The following is a 19420-nucleotide window of genomic DNA, read 5'->3' as shown; positions in this document are numbered from 1 at the left end:
CAACAGCAGACCCTCCATATCACCCTGCCCAGGCTCTGTAGCTTCAGCTTCACTGGAGAGGACACTCCAGCGTCATCGCAAGATGTTGATTCAACACGGGAGGAGACAGATACCGTGTCACTCCCGAGTCGGACTGCACAGCCATTCTCGGCGGTGCAGATAGACTCTTAAGAAGCTACACCATCGTCTCTCGAGACGGACGGCTGCTGACGACGACGACGACGACAACTTTCTACTCTTCAGGCTATCTTTAGTATACTTAGCTGGACCTGTTTAAAATCTTTTATGCCTTTATTAATCAGACCACTTTTCACCTTGGAATTGTGGTTACCAATCTCTATTTAGGCTAGAGGATTAAAAATATCCCTAATATCAACATTTTACCAATAAAAACCTCATATGGTGCTTTGATTTTTTTTGCAAGAAAAATTATAAGAAAAAAAGGCTTTGTTTCCTCTTGCTTCTATTAGTGTGTTTAGAGATTAAGTTCATAGAAAAAGCAAAATATAAAGGACCCAGTTTTAAAAAGAACTGTATGTGATTAAGTATTGTTACATATTTATCTTGATTTTTTTTCTCAGACCAGCTTATTTATCTGTATCTCTAGCATGTTATTTTGTGCTTAACACATAATGAGTGATCAATAAACCTATATTAGATTGGAATGAAATGAATCTACCAGCATATTATTAATATATAAAACCATGTACTAAACTTCATGAAAGATAAATCAAGGTTTTTGACTTTCCTTCTCAAATTATACTCAAACATATGATTTAATGAGAATCTAGGATGGCCATCAACAATGAATTTGGCTGTAAAATATATAATTCATTGGTCATCACTAAACAAATCACTGAGACACCAAATCACTTTATAAATATACACAGCAACAACTATATTTCTCTCTAGTTTCCATGAATTGGTCATCCAAACAAAAGATCTGACTGGTCTGTTTTGTTTCTTAACCTGTAAACTTGAAGTCTTGAGCCTCGCAATTATGCACAATAAGAGTTCCAAGAGTTATAAGCTACACGAGTGAAATGTTAAATAATCTAATTTAGTAAGAACTTAACATAGGTATGTTTTAAAAGTCTGGCTTGACCAGATGCAAAAAGACCACATATTGTACTATTCCATTTATAGGTAATGTCTAGAAAAGTCAGAGAGACAGAAAGTAGATTAGTGGCTGTCCAGGGCTGTGGGTAGGGACAGGAATTAACTGTAAATGGACACAGGGATCTTACTGGGGCCATGGAAATGTTCAAAAACAGAACTGTGTTGATGGCTACATAACTTGGCAAATGTACTAAAATTTTTTGTGCACACACAACACACACATAAAAATGGCTTGATTGAAATGTTTTGAAAAATTACATTATTTCAGCGTTCAATAAAATGCACTTCATTTAAGCATCTTATACAATCTGTTCTTTTTTCACTCATAGTGATGATAGAAACAACTTGACTTGACATTCAGTCGTCATGCCTTCCCACATTTGGGGACTGGTGTGCATGCCTAATCCTCTAATTTTAACTCCCTTACTAGAGAATTCCAATAATGACACTGACTCATATATTGTCTGCAAGGAAATGTAAAATCTATGCAGACACATCAAGCTTTATAGCCACAGAACGTATTGTGGTGTCCTGTACATGGTACACACTTCTGAAATATTTGTTGAATGAATAAATGGAGAACTGTATGAATATATAGCTGCACAATAAAGATGCTGATTCTATAGGAGAATTTTCTGTAAGTGAAGGAAGCTGTATTAAGTAATTCATAATCTACTACTTTAAAGTAGTTGTTTTAAGATTAACACACAACTATTTTCAACTAACATTGTTTTATCTGTACACAATTATTACAAAATATTATTTCTTTCCTTTTCAAAACCTGAATACTGCCTCATGGAAGGGGTTAAAAGTAAGTTCAGTGTTCCATCAACTTAGTAGACTACAAAGAAAATCCATTTTTTAAATCATAGAAATAAAGGATTATTGCATGTTCTGGTTTATTCATAAAACGATTGTTAGAAAAACCTACTTGCAATTCAGGTTTTGGCAGTAGACTTTTTCAGGAACAAAATCAATAAAAGTTAGGGTGCATTAAGGAATTTATGGATCAAACAAAGACATTTTGGCATAAAAAATAAATTAATTTTTATAACCCGAGTTTGACTTAGGATAGTCAATTCTATTGAACTAAAGTGATATATTTAATGCAGTCACAAAGTGCTAATTTCATAGTCCCTTTCTCTCCCCAAGCTGTTCCTGCGTAGGTGTGAGAGGTAATTAACTGCCATTTTTCTCAGTAATTCAAACACTGCACTGAATCAAAAACCTCTGGGCGAGGGATTATAGTAAATGGCAACACTTAGTTTATTATGTAGCACATTCTTATTCCAGTTGTTGAATGTTAGGAGCAGTTACCTTGGAATTTATTACGCATAACTCTTAGACAATTGATTTTTCTCACTATGTACCAACTTCAATGCATTGATGCACATACACACACACACATCTCTGCACTCATATATACCCACATACAAAAACATTCATATGGATTGACACACCAAAATCATTGCATATTATTTATAGCAATTGTGGTTGTAAAAATAATTGATTAAAGTTTCGATATTAAATTCAAAGTAAGAGCCACTATTTTTTAAAGTATATTTTATTGATTATATTGTTACAATAGTTCCAATTTTTTCCCCTTTGCTCCCCAAGAGCCACTGTTTTTAAACACAGAATTGTTTTTCATTGCTCCATCCTTTAAATATGGATATCTTGGGAGAAAATTATGATTCAGACTCATTCATGGCCATAGAGTTGTAGTAGCAAATTACCCTAGAGAATATTAAGTATCATCAAAATTAGTAATCTCTAATTCAGAGGTACTCAAACTTATACCTGACTCTCAAACAAGATCACCAATTACTGTAACTATTACAATGAATCCTCTTGAAAATTTAACTTCTGGAAATAGTCCCATAATTGGTAGCCCAATGCGCAGCTCATTAGCAGGCTGTCTGGGCAGGCTGCTAGGAGACAGTTGGTAGTTGCCCTCTGCACCTTTGATCCTGTGGTAGAGGTCGGGTCCCTAAAAAAACCATGATCAAGCCTCTCTTTGCAATCACAGCCTGCCCTGGAGGGTCGTCAGAACCACCGAGGCCTCGCCATGTGGTTTTAACCTTGATGATTTCTATCCACAGGGTTTCCACTGGGTGCTGTTTGCATTTTAAAAGATTGATAATGAGACTGTGCCACTATGTCATGACAAAAGTCATGATGTGCCTATACAGGACATTCCTGTGGCAGAGGTAACCCAGAACTATAGAAATGTGCCTTTTCATTCTGTTCTGATGGACCGAAGTACATCCAGGAAATCACAGTGAGCCCAGAAGACTACTTTTCAACACATTATCTTTTCAGGACCTCGAGGAATCATTAGTCAAATTATTGCACTAATTCCTTAACATCTAGTTTGATATGTCTATCTTTCCTACTATACTGGAAACTCCATGAGGATGAGGGCCATGTCGCATCCTTTTTTTTTTTTTTCCCCCTACATAGTGTCTTTGGCATAGAGCTAAATGCATGGTAGGAAATTTATATTTGTTGAAATTTTAAAAAGTCATAAAACATATCTGTGTGAGGACGCACTTAACTGACATTATTCAGTTGCAAACTCATGACTTATTATGATTTTTGAAGGCCACCCATGTACAAGGAGCCTGATTGCAGATGCATAGACTTGAGGGTATTTGCACTCTCTACCTCTCCACACTTGTTTTTGTAACTTCCAAAATAATGTCCTAGTGTGAAGACCTGTTTCAAAAATCAGTTTATCTCTTTAACTCAGTGTGAAAGCATTTCTTCTTTCCGAGATCATTAGGGGCAATTAAGAACCAGCTTCTCTTCAATATTCTCCATGGTCCTGGGCTTTCAATCCACAAGTTTTCATTAGCTAACCAGCTGAGACTTCAGTCTGCCATATCTCTGTTTATACTGAGGTCAGACTATGCCTGCATCTTGCATAAAAACCAGCAAGTCTTTGAAGTGCCGTATTCATAGAGAGTAGTGGCTCTTATTTTTCCTCTCCAAGCGGCCCTTGGCTTTAACGGGAAAAGTTATCGTAAAGTGAACATTGCGTGCAATATACACATATCCATTGGGAATAGATTCTCCCCGTCTTCATTTTTTGCCCAGGTGGACATTGGCCCTCAAATCTGAGGATTGTTATTCTGAGGATTTATTTGGCATTTGTGAAGTACTGACAGGGTCCCCTGCACAGAATAAAACATAAGAGGCGACATGCTTCACTTTTCCACTGGGCTTAGAGTTGAGGTAATTATGGTTCTGGGTTTTGTGCATGTTTGGAATTTGAAACTGTTGCTTTGTCAGTGTGTTGATTTTATGGTCAGTCTCAAGAGTAAGTAGATTTCAAAAACACAGCCAGCTAAGAGGAGAGCTGGCTGACTGTTACATGGAAGTATCTGGATAATAGTAGTATTCGTCCCACAAGATGGTTCTGAAAGGAGGGTTATAATTGACTTAAGCAATTTTTTGCTGCCTGTTCTTTTAAACATGTGGCTGGAAAGCCTCTTCTGGTCTCTTAGCTCAAATGCTCAAACATATTCTGTAACAGCCAGGCAGCCCAGTCCAACACAAAGAAACTATTGTACTTCATCACTTGCCGAAGTTTTTCTACAAGATCAAAAGTGAAAGCTATTTCTATTTGAATTGGAAATATGCAGTCAACATTTTCTTGATAGAACTTTTAAGATTTCTCTGTGCATTGTAAGGAAGGCACAAAGTAGAATTGGATGGTATCTCCTAAAGCAGGAAAAGTGAAATAATAATTTCTTTTTTTTCTGAAAATGTCATAGGCTAATATCAAAGGGACCATCAAACTGTTCAGAGGCATATGGGACAGTATTTAGAAATGGGAAATAGGATTTAGGAATAGAGTTAAATCTTATAGACTACGAGTTTCTGATAGTTTCAACAAGGGTTTGCTTTAAATTTAGCAAAGAGTGATTTATAAAGAGTTTGTAAACCAACCCACTGGGGAAAGACATTTAAAGAAGATATGAATATAACTTAAGAGAAAGAAATGATTCTAACATCTCTTAAATGAGTAGTGAGTACCATTTTCATAACAGCAAATAGTAGGCAAAAAGCCAAAATTTTCTATTAGACAAAGTTGGATTGTATGTAATTAGAATTTATGACCAAACAAAAGTGACAAAAATGTTGGTTTTCCTCAAATTATTGTATAACTAATTATTGGCACCAGAAGTTTGCATCTTGTGTCTACCACACCCTCCCTTCCCCTCTTTATTTATAGGTCCCAGGCACAAAGCAGAAAAAGGTGAGGGCTAGTGCCCTGACTGATGTGGCACAGTTGGTTGGGCATTGTCCTACAAAGCAAACGGTCATGGGTTCAATTCCTGGTCAGGGTACATGCCTAGGTTGCAGATTCAGTCCCCAGTTGGGGTGCAAATGAGAGGGGCAACCAATTGAATCAATGTTTCTCCCCCTCTCCTTCTCCCTCTTTTCCCCTCTCTTAAAAAACGTGGTTTAGTCATTTTTCTTTTCATTACAATGAGCCCAGAATATAATAGCGTGCCACTGAAGAAAGGAGAGATGAGAAGGAGTCTTTATTATATGGAACTGCAGCCTTATGTTATCTCTCGTAAGGATTTAGGACCAAGTTTATGGGGAATCTGCATCTAGGAAGGAAGCCTGGGAAGTTGGCCATGGCTGCTGCAGTGAGCGGCCTCATGGGAGAGACACAGGACACCGCTGTGGAGATGTATATAGAGGGCCTAGTGTCCAGGTCACCAATCCAGGTCCCTGGGTTTCCTTGATAGGTACCACTGATGTGGCAGGATAGTTAGGGTGGGCACTGCAGCCTTTGAGGGGGAATAGGAATGGGCCTGGAGATGGTGCTTGGAACGAGGGGAGTTCATAGTCTTCGCAAAGGAAGAACAGAGTGAACGAGGCACATTCAGAGTTGGGAGAGGCCACCACAGACCCTAGGCCTGATCCTGTACCCTTGATCTCATCTTGGCCCAAGAGCCATGTCCATTCTGAATGAAGCCTGGGACAAATCCTGCAGGGTCACTTTCCTGAGCATATTTGGTTGGGCACAAACAAGGTGAAGAGCCAGGGGAAGCTGCACCCTCCACCAGAACAGAGCAGCTCAAAGCAATAATTTTTCCTGTTGGTGTGCAGAGGGGAACCTATGCACAGAAGCGGGCCCAGAATTCTCTGGCCCACTCAGGACACTGTGTCACCCCCTGGGCTTTATTGAAGCTGCTCACTTAAGGACCATGTAGTGGAACCTGGAAGACATGGTACTGCTTACTGATGGCTGAGGACCTGCTTAAGGGCCTCTCGGTGAGGACAGGCAAGATATCGCTCTTTGGGCTCCAGTTATTCTCATGAACCATCTACTGTAAATCCTGTTAACTCCTCCTCATCTGTAGATGCCCCTGTACATAAAACCCTTGATACTAGCTTTGATAGAACATATCTTCTTCCCCTTGAGGTGGACCTCACTTTCAAGAAATGTATGTTCTTATCCCCTAATCACTCCAAGTATGAATAATAAAGTGGACTGCAGGGGACAGAAAAATGTGAAGGCACCTTGAAAGGTGTCAAGTAGCATCTTTGAGTGTTTCTCAGGGACCTGCTTTTCGTCATCAGGGCCAAGGCTGGACAAGATGACAGGCACATGAGGTGATGAAATCTGAACTTGGAAGAACAGAAATTTGGCCTTTTCCTGAGATTTAATGTTATCTTAGTTGTGGTGGCAGACTACAAGGTCACAGCGGGCCCAGATGTTTTTCAGGTTTTATATATTGGATGTTACTGAGGACAGAGCAGGAATACAGGTTGGATGGTATGGGTGGTGCCTTGGAAGATGTTCTCTGATGACCCAGGAACATGAAGCCCACCCCCAGGGAAGGTACTTGGTCTCCATTAAGTCACCAGGGCCACCTTTGCAGAGACAGAGAGCTCCCAACAATAATGGAACAGGCCCCATCATCCCCAGAAGCTACCCCAGCCTGGGGTTGAAGAGTGTGACTGAGTTCAGGACAATATGCCCGAGAACTAAGTAAAATGACTTAGAGGGTGTTTTTAACTGGGGGACCTCTTTTCCCTCAGTGTCTTTTTGTTCTTTCTCTTTATGAAGAGCTCTAGTAATTTCAGTCTGAATTTTCACTTCTGATATTATTTAAAAACAAAGGATCTTTCAATAGGAGCTTCTCTCTCAAACATTCACTTGTGACAGGATTAACAATTTAGCTCATCACTGTATTGAAAATCAAAATCTAAGATTCTCAACTATACGAAGAGAACTGGAGAAATATACATGCAATGTACAGTAAGTAAGGAGTGCCGTCTCAGTCCAATACCTATGGCTTGTTTGAAATTCAAAGCAGAAACACATCTCCAGAATCAGGAGTTTTGAATAAAATATGAAATTGAGCAGTGGAGAGGCAGCATACTCCAGAGGCAAAGGGCAGGATCCCTGAGAGGGGTTAAGAACCAGGATTTTAATCCCAGATCCAAAATTTAAAATTGGGGAATCTTTTTCAAGTTAGTTAGCCATGCAGTGCCTCTGTTGCCATCTCTGCAAAATGAAGGTAATAGTGCCATCTCCCCACAAGATGGAAAAAAATTATTGGACCTCTTCACTCTAAGTTCAAGTCTTATTCTAAGAGCCTTAGACTCTAGATATGAGCAGAGACTCCCACTTGTCTTCTATGACGCCATGTAAAAGGAAAGGGAAAATATAATAAAATACCAATGTTGGTGACAACAATGTGCATTCTATTATACCAGGTACTTAAGAAGTGAAATTGTTCTCCGTTCTGGGGAAGGTTATTTGGTCTGGACAGTAAGGTCCAGTGTTTAGTCTTCACGGAATCCTAAGTGGTCTGGGTTTTCCATCTGCCTTTGGAATGTCATGCCATTGTTTACTCTTTAACCAACAGGGTTTTGCCAAAACCAGAACATTTGGAAAATAAAAGCAAAGCTCCAGACAAATACTAAGACAGGAGTTTCTAACTGATTTTGAAGGAAGAGTTGCTTTTCACTTTTTACTTCTCCAAGGGCTCAGATAAAACATTTGAGGGAGTGGGGACAGTAGAAGAGGAGCTGGAGCTGGTGAGGGACAATGGTAATAGTGAAGACCCTGAGGTGGGCCATTAGAGTTATAGCTCTTGGATGGGCAGACACTTTGTCAAAGGCATGTCACTAAGTCAGAAGACACAAATGTTTCTTTCTTTTTTTTTTTTTTCTTTTTGGTCATGACTAATTATTTGAGTCAATGAAAACTGAGGGACTCTGGTAGTGAGTAGAGAAATGTCCTATGGGTTTGCTTTTAATTTATTGTTCGGTGTTACGTAATTAAATTCTAAGAGCCTTTGGGTGTAGAGAAATGTGGAGGCACGCAGGGTCTGTAAGCTCCAAGGATTATGTGTTATTGCTGCATTTCTGTGGGTATAGTTTTATGTTAAACATGGCAGGACAGCTCAGCACTTATTTATTTTCCCAAGGTTTATCTTTTTGTAACACAAAGAACTTTTTTAAATGCCAGGGATGCTGGATTCCAATATTATGTTCTTTTAATATCAAAAGTTCTTAAAATGACTCTTATCTAATAATGCTAAATGATTTACAGTCTAAAATGTCTATCTAAATAACATTCATAACCAAATAATGGATCAATAGTGGTTAAAAACAATGAGGTCTCAAGATTGGTGACCTTGTGGACTATTTTCTGGTCCAAGCAGTTATATAAAGATTCAATTCAGTTATAACTTTTTAAGATTTAAGATTTTCCTGAAAATCTAATTCTTAACTTCTTTCAAAGGACCAAAGATCTTTAGAGACTGGGGTGGAGTGCATTCCTCAGTGCCAGCGAGGATTCCCCAGCCTTCACTGTGGTCTCCCTGTGCTCCCCTCTTTACCCATTCACATTGCCTGGTCCCTGATGGCATTTGAATCCAAGGTACCTAACTTACACTTATCTCCTTGATACTTACCAGGACAATATTTTTTTAAAGTTTGAATTAACTAATCAATTCAGATAAATCTGTGATTTGAATAATATGAATTTTGCCTTTGTTTTATATTCTCTCTCTCTCTCTCTCACCCGACAGTCAATGGATATTGGTAATCAACTTGTGTCCTTACTCTTCAATGACTTTGAGGGATGGTGAAAGTAGCCTAATGATCATTTGGAAATTAATCTTTAACTAGATGCTTTTTATTTTTTAAAGGTATAGTCTTTCATATACTCTTTGACGGCTATATCCTTAAAACAAAAAAGATAAAAAGCAAAACAGTTCATGGCTATGAAAAACTTTAGAAAATTTACATATCATAAGTACTAATGGTGATAAAAATGTACTACAGAAGAACAAATTTGAATGGTTTAATGGAAAAATAGAATGCCTCTATCAAGCAAATTATTTACAAGTTAAAAACATAAAAGAACTATAATAAAGGAATCACAATTACTTCCTTTTACAAATATGCTATTTTTGTGTTCTCATCTTTTTTCTAAAACTTGGATATATAGTTTAGAATTTATAAGACATATCTACAGGCATTTTGTCATTTTTATTTTTAAAACAACCTTTTCTTAAAGGGCCAAGAAATTCTCATTTCCATTTTAGAGGAGTAGAAACTGAGTCTCTGATGTGCTTTGGACCACTTGCTGCAGGTCGCACACTTGTGAGCAGTGGGGCCAGCCATGGCATGTTCTATTCTGATTTTCAGTACAGAGCTCTTTCCACTGCATTACCCAGGTCCTCAATTTGCAGTAAGATTTTTTCCAAAGTAACACAGAAACAAAATATCTGGTCCCAAAGGTGCTACAATGCTAAAATATGAGATGTGATTTAAATTAATTGTCACGTTCTGTGGTAAAGAAATGAAAATATTATTCGAGTTTAACCTTTGAGACAAATTCAAATAAACCCAGCCAAATACTTGAAGAAAATTCCACAAAACTACTCTACGGAAGGTGAATCAAATTTAGCCAAAACCATTAACAATGTCCTACTACTGTTGAGAATGGATGTTGTACCCCTTTGGTACTGCACTGTGTGCCACTTCTCAGAATATATTTCTGTATTATCCTGCTGTGCAGTCCTGGTTTGCTGAAAAATTGCTAGGATCTTTCTAGATATTTCCACTTTTTAATTGCTTGAGCAAATGGGTAAAAAACAAGGTTTGCAGCAGTCAGACTAAGAGTCTCCTTGGATTTCCTGGTTCTCATGTCTTTATGGATTGGCTAGTATAAATGTGCAGTGACCACAAAAATGTGTTGTAACTATTCTGCCTCTTAAGATCTTAAGACTCGTGTTCTAGTACAGTGGGTAAGAGTTTGTCCTCAAAATCAGATATTCCTAGGGTAAAAATCTGGCTTTCCATTTTCCAGCTCTGTGGACAAATTGCTAAATCTCTTTAAGCCTCATTCATTCATTTATTTATTTTATAATATTTGTTGACTCCATAAGATATGCCATGAAATATGCTAGAGGCTAGAAAACAGCAGTAAACAAAGAAGAGGAAAATTCCTATCCTCATGAGACCTCTGTTTTAGTGACTCAATATCAGTGAATGTAAAATGGGGATGATTGTATGTACTCCAATGGATAATTTCTGGGAGCTTATAAAATTAGCCCTGGCCTGAAAGTACAAGGGGAAACTCAAACAACCTGGAATTTATTTATTTTTAAAAAATGTGTATTTATTCTTACATGTTTAAACTACAGTCACCTTCCAAGTACTCTCCATTTGATGCAATACAACTATCGAGACATTTTTTCCATTGCTCAAAACAATTTCTGAACTCATCGAGTTTGATGACTTTTAGTGCTTCTGCCATTTTCTGTTTCACCTCTTCCACAAAAAGGGTCGCTGGGGGCAAGATCGGGTGAGCAGGGAGGGTGGGGCATGTGAGTCATGTTGTTTTTGGTCAAAAATTGCTGAACGCTCAGCATGGTGTGGGCAGGTGCATTTGTAAATCACTCATCACGAAATGGGCAAATACATTGAAAAAGTCCTCAAAAAAATTCACTGAAGCCAAACACAGCCTCTCACAACAATGCCAGCTGATACACTGATACTGAGTTCCTAGAGCATCCACCCAGTGAGAGAAACTTGTATACTACAAGGGGCCTACCATCCAGAAGATTATTCTGTTTTGTTTTGCTTTGTTTTTTGTCCCCCTCATATACTTGTATATATTAGATGCTCAAATATCTGCCTTCAACACATTGGAGAATGTACTTAATAAGTGACAATTTCAATTCTTCTGTACTTCCCTATGTAATTAAAACTATGACCCTTACTGAGAGTGAAAATAAATAAGAAAAACCTAAATAAGACCCAGCAAATGGAAATATATTATAATGTTAATTCAGCATCTCTCTCACCATTTTATTTTAAGTAATTTTAAACTTTAGAAAAGTTCCCCAAAAGTACAGTTTTAGTATACCCTTTACCCAATTTCCCCAAATGTTAATATCTTTAAAGTGCATTAAATAAACTAGACTTTATAGTATAGATCACTTTTTGCATTTGTTTGTATGTTTTTTGCTAATGTCCTTCTTCTGTTCCAGGGTCCAGTCCAGGAAAAATGCCAGACTGTATTTAATTGCCATGTTACCTAACTGTGTTTTAGTCTAAGTTCAACAGTTTTTCCTTGTTTCTTTTGACTTCGGAATATTTGAAGAATACTGGTCAGACAGAATGCTCTTCAATTTGGTATTGTTTGATGTTTTTGCTCATGATTAGACTGAGATTGTATGTTTTGGAAAGAACAGCACAAAAGTGATATAATCTCACCTGAGGAGGTACATAATGTTGACTGGTCTTGCTACTGGTTATGCTGACCTTGATCACTTGGTTAAGATAGTTTCTGCTGGGTTCTGTCTTTACAATTAATAAATGTCTTGAGGGAGATACTTTGAGACTGTGGAAATCCCCTATTTCTCCCCAAGCTTTTACCTACTACTTTTAGTATTTATTGGTAGATTTTGCTCGTAGTAATTATTACTCTGTTCTAATGGTGATTTTTCTCTTTGCTTCATTCCTTCTATATTTATGTTTTTTTTCTGTAAAAAACAGCTATCTTTTCTCTTTCATTTGTTTCTTCAATTTTTTATGATCTTATGGTTTTATTTTATACTGTTGTTACAATCTAATAATATTTTTAAAATTTTTTACTCAAAATTTTCCATTTTTGACCAGTACAAACTTTTTTTCTCTTATATCCTGTGCCATTTTGACATGTGCCCATCTATTTCTGAGTACTTCCTTACTTCCTGGCACATCAAGATGACCCTCTTTACCTATAAGGAGGGACTGTCAGGTCCTTTAAGAATGTAACCCATTAAGGTTTTTATATCATTATAAAATTCTAAAACCAGGAAAAGATTATCCTCCAAGATTTTGTCCAGGTAAGATTAATATCAATGGATATCTTTGCTCCAACATTGTACCAAGCACTTGACTGTTTTCAAGCTAAATTAGTCATATTGAAGAATCTGAGATTCCTATATTTCCCACTTTATATAAGAGTAATGGTTTAAGCACATCCATGAACCACTGAAATACTTTCTGAATTCTATTCTCCTCCCTGGCTTGATGAGGTTATCATAGCATCCTATGTGCAGCAATGTGTATTTTGGTACATAAAATGAATGAGGGGGATTTAATTCACTTGATGTTATTCACCAACACTCCTTTACTGCTGGATCAGGGAGTGTGGGATCAAGACAAATAAAATGCTTTTTCAGAAAATTTGTTAGGGGGATGTCTTGGCTCTGTTATACATTTTAAGAGAATGAGAAAACCATACCCACTCTGTAAAAGGGAGGCGTTAGTGTAATTTGCCTCTAGTTTCTACCTTCTTGTAGAACTGAGGTCACCAAACAATGACCTGTGGGCCAGATCAAGTCGGTTGCCTGGTTTTTTACAGCCCACGAGCTGTTGGTTATGTTCTCAAAAGGCTGGATTTTAGTTATATGAGTCTCTACATAACATCCTCAATTTCTTTCTCCAGGCCTTCAAAGCCTGCTAATATTGTACTACCTGGCCTTTTAAGAAAAATTTTCCCGACCTCTGCTCTAGAAGTCACTCTTCCTGGCTTCGCACATGCTGTTCCCTCTACCAGAAACACTTCTCTCTGCTTTGCCCAATTGAATGATGCCTAACTTGTTCTTTCAATCACCACCTCAGGTTTTCTTATTCTGCAATTTTTCCCTGACCTGCCACAAAGATGGAGTCAGATGTCTGTCTTCTGGCTACCTGTACTGTGGACCTATAGTATTACAGTACACCTCTTCTCTAGACTGAGGATGTGCTAGAGCCAGCTGGTGAAAACCGATTGCATGCCTCTCTTCCCAGCTCCACATTTAGTAACTCACAATGGCATATGGAAATTAACTATAGTGGGAATATTTACAGCCTGGAAAATGAGAAAATTCCACAAAACTGTGATATAGTGATCTCTCACATATTGCAGGTATTACGTTCTAGAATACCCTGCCATAGGTGAAAATCCGCCAAGTAGGAACATTACATTTATTTTAGTATTTACTGTACAGTACCACAAAATCCTGCGATATAGCGAAAAATTCACGATGAATAATTAAATATAATATTTTTTAAATCCCGCGATACAGTGAGGCCACGATAAGTGAACTGCGATACAGAGGGACTACTGTGCCTCTCCCCACTGCTCCCCAGAGATGATATTTAATGGTACTAGCATACCACTGCTTATCACAATGGTTTTTGTCTGCTAGGTTTTTTGTTTGTTTGTTTTCTGACTGTGTCATCAGAATTTGAGCTACTTAAGGATGGAATCTGGATTTTACTCACTTTTGTATCCTATAGTGCCTTACATACAGGAAGTAATTCATGCTTTTTGAATTAATTAAAAACGGAGTGAGTGAATGTTGTATACATGGGGGAAAAAACTTTTCTGTAATCACTTACAAATTCAAGAAATGTTAAGTTAACATAGAGGCTGAACACTAATATAAATAAAAAATGCTTGCTTAAAGGAACTACATTTCAGACCCTCAAAAAAAAAAAATTAATGAGAGAAGTCAGAACAGAAAGAGATTGGATAACAGGATAATAGAATTTTCCAGTTGAAGGCATTCTTTAAAATCACAAAGTCCAGAGTGCTGGTGGCATTCTGGAACAAGGCTTCAGGTTTTTGACTCATGCCCCCGGCTCTTTCCCATTATGCTGGAAGCCGATTAGACCACATTTGTCAGAAGAGAACACTCCCATCTCCCACGTGGATATTTTCTCCATTCTTCTGTTGACCACTTCCACTTAATCTTTCCTTTCATACTTTAATTTATGTAAATAGGCCTGGGGAAAGAGCTGCTGTAGAGAATCTACAGTAATGTAAAAACTAGGAAACTAGATCCATTTTTTCCCAACAATTATTGATGAAAAGTGGAAAGAGAGTGGAGGGAGGAAGTAAGGAAAATATGTCTTTGTCAAAATTAAACATGCAGGAATGTGATTGCTTAAGTTTACATTCTGGGACATTATAACTTCAAAAACCTCACTTCTTCTGACCAGTGTACCCTTAACTTGATACAAAAGTCATACACTGTGTAACACTCAGCATACTAGGTTCCTGTAGTTACCTCTGGTTTCTAATCAGGAAAATGAAAACTTTTTTCAAGGGGCAAAATGATTCCCTATATATCCTAGTCAATCCATTTCTAGAACTTCTGGGGTCCAGGTGACACTTGAATTCTATGACTATAAGTGTAAGCTCAATTCTCTTATTTCTTCTTCCTGTTTCTTTGAAATTAAACTAAGAAAATATTTCAAGGGTAAAATATAGTATATGTACTTTAAAGTAGAGAAAGTGAGGCACATAACTGATGCCCTGAATCACAAAAATCACAACTATCATTTGTTGTAGAGGAGCACCCAAAGGGAAGAAAGAGGCTATTTCTACAAATTAAAGATTTCTGAAAAGGCACTGGAAGAACCAGAACTGAAAACTAGCATTCCTATGTCTAAGCTCAACATCCTAATCTTTCAACAGTGTTTCCTAATGGGTTTAACATACAATTCTTTCTCACTCTATTGTATGCAAGAAAACTTGACAGAATTCAAAAGTGTTGTTTTATAATTACAATATACAATCTATAAATATATATATATATTCAAGTGAAACACAGTCTGCTCCCCAGAAAGGCATTCTATTGTTCCTCCCAACACTGAGAATCATTGCAAATGATCAGTTGGTTTATGGTGAGCAATCATTTTTCATTGCCCCATTGCATTCAAAGAATAATGATAAATACATAGGCTTTCTTTATGTTTGCATGACTTACTCAACATTACAGAAAGCAGCTGGAATATGAATTGTTCACGGTTAAAGTAAATTGCTTTTCAGTTTTAAATACAGAATCTTTTTCATAGTCCCAATACTCACAAGTCCTACTAAAGCTATTTCACAAGTGCAGTGCTAAAATCTTCAAGCAGTTCAATAGTCCACGCTGTCTCAAAGCAAAAGACAGACAGTCCAAGTGATGGTGTTGCCAAGGCAAGAGGGTTGTATTTGGCTCCTCAACTTGAAGGACAATCTAGCTACTGTGAAAAGCCTGGGAATTTGACTTCTGTTATAATTGGATCGGATCTTTCCAGCAGCCCCTTCAAGGGGATATTAGTTTCATATGGAACCTGCAGTTCTTCCAATTTGAGGCTTTGATCGTACAAATAAATGTTGAAACACTGATTCTGATCCTGTCATGCTAATAGAATTGGTGACTGGATTTGTATTCAACTCCGTGAAAGACACAAGGGAGTGGGCAAATAACTAAATGGGCCATTTAATTCAGAGGCATGATGCTGGCCTAAAGATGATGAAAAGATTGTTTAAGTTTAAGATTTTCAGGAGATTTTATTTTATTACTAAATTAATGGCCACCTGCATTATCATAAAATCTGAAGCTGCTACTGATCTGAGAACAATCAAACTACAGATTTCTTGAGGAAATGCTTTGCAGTGTTAATGACCTTTTGGAGATACTGTGCCATCATTATTCTTCATTCACCATATGGTTACAGCTGATGCATCTGAAAAGTTTGTGGAATCCTTTAAAAATGTGTTATATTTGTGTTATATTTGCTTATATCCTAGGCTATGGGCAAAAACTTAAGCATCTCACTCAGGATGTATTCAAAATTAGAGATGACATTTAACTTTTTAAAAAATAAACATTTAAAAGTATAATATACTTTTAGATTTATAGAAAAGTTGCAAAGACAGTTTTTGTACATGCCCTATTGTTAACATCTTATATTGGTATGATACAATTATCCCAACTAATGAACCATTATTAATGCATTTTTAAGCAATGTCCATACTTCATTCAGATTTTCTTAGATTTTAGCTTACGTCCTTTTTTTTTCAAGGATAGCATCCAAGATACTGTATTACATTTAGTTTTCATGTCACCTTAGTTTCCTCTTGGCTCTGACAGTTTTTCAAAATTTCCTTCTTTTTGATGTTCTTTCAGGTTTGAGGAATACTTTTGTAGAATGTTCCTCAATTTGGGTTCATCTGATGGCTCTAATGATTCGACTAGGTTATGGATTTGGGGGAGGAAGACCACAAAGGTAAAGATGACATATATCAGCTAGAAGAGATACTCTGTGTCACATTTCTCCATTGTAAAGACACTCTTTTACCCCCTTTCTGTACTGTACTCTTTGAAAAGAAGTCATGATACACCATCTGCATTTAAGGAGTGGGGAGTTATGATCCACCTCTTTGGGCGTATCTACATATTATTTGGAATTTTTCTACATGAGAGATTTGTTCATTCTCTTCCATCATTATTTATCCAATCACTTATTCCTCTCACCATGCATTCAGGGGTGTTTATTTTAAACTAACACAATGTTATTTGTTTTATTGCTCCAATTGTGTCAGCTTTAGCCATTGGTTGCTCTTTCAGTTGGCTCCTGTGTCTCTTTGACATTCTCCTCTCCCCTACTCAACATTGTTTCATTTCCAGCACTACAGAATCTTTGGCACAACAAGATCATCCACGCTCATATTGTGTATTCCCTGACGCAGTTCTAGAATCAACCACAGCTTGGATTTAAATACCAAGATCAAACTTTAGTCAAGAATTCAACAATCTGTGGCCACCTTTTAATCTCCATTGCCTGTCTAAGTAAATGGTGTTTGTAATAAAAACAGAAGATCCTATTTGGTTGCTAGCAGCTTATTGTGAAAAAAACAGGTGATTCAGTGGCTTTTTAAGTCATAATCAAAGATGTATTACTCTAGTCATCTCTGTTCAATCCTGAAGGACCTTAAATTGAGTATGTCTAATTCAGCTAACTCAATGAAATGTCATCTGACTGAATGAGGACCCTAAGAAATCATCCTGGCTAAAAGAAGAGAGTCACAGTATTCTATGGAATAAATGGGAACATGCCTTCTGGCACAGAAGACTAGCTGTACTGAAAAAAACGTTGTTCCCAAACAATGAGGAAGCAGCCACTAAGAATATTCTTGTGCTGTAATTTCAGAACCTGGCAGAAAATAAAAAAATAAAGATTTTAAAAAAGAAGAAGAAGAAGAAAAAGGCTTAGTTCAGTGTTGTCAATTTATTTATTACCTGACTGAAAATATAAAAGTAAAAGTGATATTCTGGTATCTCACTCAAAAACATGTTAATAGACAAATCTTACACAATTCTATAGAAATATGAGTTTTGTATGCATTTAAAATTCAAGTAAAAAAAAAACAATGTTTCCTTGAAAATCATGATACACTACTATATTAGGGTGGTGGGCAAAAGGTGGGGACAAAGCCTTAAGCAGTAAATCCCCTTCACTCACTTCTTTCAGTGTGATCCTGTGGGTTTTCTCCAGAACATTAGGTACCACTCATTAATTTCTAGCTAGTAGTTTCATGTTGGTGAACCGTCTCTTGGGAACATACTTGCCATGGTTAAAAGAAGGTATTTAGTGCTTGTTATGGTTTTTAAGTTCTTATTTTGCTGGGGTTTTTTAAAAGGTCAATTTTCTTTCTACATTTGGATTTTTGTTCTGCTAGACTGCATTTTGTCATAACTGTAGCATTTATGTTTTCATTAGATGGGCTGAATTAACATCATCATTATAAAAACTACTGTCTCCCCACCTTTTTCTTTTTAAACATTTTTTAAGGACCAGTAACTTAACAAAAGTATTTTTGTTTTTTTCAATAAAATCCATGTCTTTTCTTCTGTTATTTAAAAGTAAGTTTCTTTTTTGTTGTGTGTATTTTAAATTCTGACATTCTCTCATCTAATATAACAGTTTGAGCCTAAAGAGAACACTTTATTTTAGCCCCGGTCAGGTGGCTTATCTGATAGTAGCACCTTCCCATACATCAATAGGTTGTGGGTTCAATTCTCAGTCAGGGAACATACCTAGGTTTTGGGTTTGATCTCTAGTTGATCTCCAGTTGGGAAGCATACAGGAGACAGCTGATGGGTGTTTCTCTCTCACATTAATGTTTCTTTATCTCTCTCTTTCTCCCCGCCTCTTCCTCTCTCCATAAAATCAATAGACATATTATAAAGTGAATAATTTAAAAAAATAGAATAAAAGAGAATACTTTATTTTAGAAACTGTTTTAAGGAACAAAAAAGAATACTGGATCTAATAAATAAATTCAGCAAAGTAGCCGGACACAAAATTGATACAAAATTAATACTCAGAAATTGATGACATTTTAATACACAAATAATGAACTGCCAAAAAGAGAAATTAAGAAAACAATCCCTTTTACTATTGCAGCAAAAAATAAGGTACCTAGGAATAAACTTAACCAAGGAGGTAAAAGACCTGTACTTGGAAAGCTATAGGACACTGAAGAAAGAAATGGAAGAAGATATAAATAAATGGAAGAATATATTGTGTTTATGGATTGGAAGAATTAACATCATTAAAGTGTCCATCCTACACAAAGCAATCTGTAGATTCAGAGCAATTCCTATTAAAGTACCAATGGCATGATTCACAGATCCAAAAATTTATATGAAACAAAAAAGACCCTGAATAGCCTCAGCCATCTTGAGGAAAAAAAAAAAAAGTTAGAGGAATCACAATATCTGATATAAAGCTATACTATAAGGCCACTCTAATCAAAAGAGTCTAGTAATGACATAAGAACAGACACATAGGTCAATGAAACAGAATAGAGAGCCAAGCAGTAAACCCACACCTTTAAAGTACAATTAATATTTGACAGAGGAGGCAAGAGTATGCAATAGAGTAAATACAGTCTCTTAAATAAATGTTATTGGGAGAACTGGATTAGTTCTCACAAAAA

This window comes from Furipterus horrens, unplaced genomic scaffold (assembly GCF_987537825.1).
Source record: "Furipterus horrens unplaced genomic scaffold, mFurHor1.1.pri manual_scaffold_9, whole genome shotgun sequence".
In the NCBI taxonomy this organism is placed as follows: domain Eukaryota; kingdom Metazoa; phylum Chordata; class Mammalia; order Chiroptera; family Furipteridae; genus Furipterus; species Furipterus horrens.
This window is presented reverse-complemented; position numbering follows the sequence as displayed.